Source organism: Chiloscyllium punctatum, unplaced genomic scaffold, assembly GCF_047496795.1.
Source record: "Chiloscyllium punctatum isolate Juve2018m unplaced genomic scaffold, sChiPun1.3 scaffold_289, whole genome shotgun sequence".
NCBI classification, from domain to species: domain Eukaryota; kingdom Metazoa; phylum Chordata; class Chondrichthyes; order Orectolobiformes; family Hemiscylliidae; genus Chiloscyllium; species Chiloscyllium punctatum.
Genome location: NW_027310023.1, coordinates 277,501 through 280,000, shown reverse-complemented (window position 1 = coordinate 280,000; position 2,500 = coordinate 277,501).

Here is a 2,500-nt window from a genome sequence, read left to right as displayed (position 1 = left end):
TTTTAGGTCTCTCCCTCGCCAGAGGAAAGCGACCCGGACCGCACATACGCTCCCCACCTTGAGCTACAGCCACCTGCACGCCGGCGTGCGGGCGGAGCAGGGTGGCGTGAAGCGATGGGGAGCACCATCCTGGTGCGGCCCGCAGAAACATACGTCTATTGGGGGGAGGAGGACAGGGCGCCCAAGAGGCGATGCGTGCCCCAACGCACCGCAGCGACGGAGGCAGGATCACCGCCACCATGTCGCCCGCCTAGTATCACGAGGCGTGCAGCAGCTTTGCCCTAGGAAAAGCAGAGGCGGGAACGGGCACCGGCCATCGGTTCGGCAGCGTCACTGACGCGTGCACGTGGCGGCGTGTCGGCGAGCGGACTTCCTGCGAGGAGGCGGGGGCGGCACTCGCCCGAGCAGACGCCCGCCCGGCCCAGCCACCGCCGAGGTGGACTGGGAGTCGCGGCAACGGCTCGTCATACTCGTTCCCACACTCACAGCGCAGCTTGCCCGCAAGCCACCGACCACCGATCGACGCCAGGCGCCCCGACCGAGAGCGGGATCGCTCGTTCGCCCTGCTGGCAGTTCGCTGGGGATCACTACTGCACGGAGCTCGGAGACCGACGGGCGGCAACTCGAGAGTCTTTAAACCACCACCCCCATCCCGCAAGTGCAAAGAGGCTGTATACGCACAGACGGGTGAGGGGAATAGGTACCCCGTCGGGTTTGAAGGGAGCGTGACTAGATAGCAACGATGTAAACCCAGCCGATTTGGGAGCGAAAGACCGGCGCCTGCATCACCGGCTTCGTTTCCCGTGGCTGGAGAGTACACCGAAACCCTCCGTCTGTCGCGAGCTCCCGACGACGCGGTGCCGCCAAGCAGCAGGGCCGGACCTGGTGTGGCTCCCCTCGTCGATCACAGACCGGTCGGCACTACTGACGAGACGGTGGAACGGGCTTCGCCCCTTGTGACGAAGGGTGATGCGAACCCGCCCGCCCGCGTGCGTTCGGGGTGGACTCGGCAAACGGAGATTTGAAATCGGAAAGTGTCCTCCTGCCCCGCGCAGGTAGGCGCCCAACAGTTGTGGGGGGTTTGGCGGTGACCACGGCTGCAGGGCCTGCTACCCCGACGAGCTCTCCTGCTGGCCCCGAAACCACCCTCGCGAGACAAGTTGAAACGGAAACGGGCGTACCCCCAAGCCGACGATCCTTTCTTATTTGTTACTTTTTTTTTCACTTGCTCGAGTTGTGGGGATTTGGCGGTGACCACGGCTGCAGGGCCTGCTACCCCGACGAGCTCTCCTGCTGGCCCCGAAACCACCCTCGCGAGACAAGTTGAAACGGAAACGGGCGTACCCCCAAGCCGACAGAGATCCTTTCTTATTTGTTACTTTTTTTTCACTTGCTCGAGTTGTGGGGGTTTGGCGGTGACCACGGCTGCAGGGCCTGCTACCCCGACGAGCTCTCCTGCTGGCCCCGAAACCACCCTCGCGAGACAAGTTGAAACGGAAACGGGCGTACCCCCAAGCCGACGATCCTTTCTTATTTGTTACTTTTTTTTTCACTTGCTCGAGTTGTGGGGGTTTGGCGGTGACCACGGCTGCAGGGCCTGCTACCCCGACGAGCTCTCCTGCTGGCCCCGAAACCACCCTCGCGAGACAAGTTGAAACGGAAACGGGCGTACCCCCAAGCCGACGATCCTTTCTTATTTGTTACTTTTTTTTTTCACTTGCTCGAGTTGTGGGGGTTTGGCGGTGACCACGGCTGCAGGGCCTGCTACCCCGACGAGCTCTCCTGCTGGCCCCGAAACCACCCTCGCGAGACAAGTTGAAACGGAAACGGGCGTACCCCCAAGCCGACAGAGATGCTTTCGCTCCTGTTACTTTTTTTTTCACTTGCTCGAGTTGTGGGGGTTTGGCGGTGACCACGGCTGCAGGGCCTGCTACCCCGACGAGCTCTCCTGCTGGCCCCGAAACCACCCTCGCGAGACAAGTTGAAACGGAAACGGGCGTACCCCCAAGCCGACAGAGATCCTTTCGTACTTGAACCAACACAAAGTTTGTCACGTTTTATTTTTACGAGTGATCGACCGTCAAGATTTGTCTCTGAGTTTGCTTAAGGTCTCTCCCTCGCCAGAGGAAAGCCACCCGGACCGCACATACACTCCCCACCTTTAGCAGCAGCCACCTGCACGCCGGCGTGCGGGCGGAGCAGGGTGGCGTGAAGCTGTGGGGAGCACCAGCCTGGTGCGGCCCGCAGAGACATACATCTATTGGTTGAAAAAAAACAGGGCGCCCAAGAGGCGATGCGTGCCCCAACGCACCGCAGCGACGGAGGCAGGATCACCGCCACCATGTCGCCCGCGGAGTATCACGAGGCGTGCAGCAGCTTTGCCCTAGGAAAAGCAGAGGCGGGAACGGGCACCGGCCATCGGTTCGGCAGCGTCACTGACGCGTGCACGTGGCGGCGTGACGGCGAGCGGGCTTCCTGCGAGGAGGCGGGGGCGGCACTC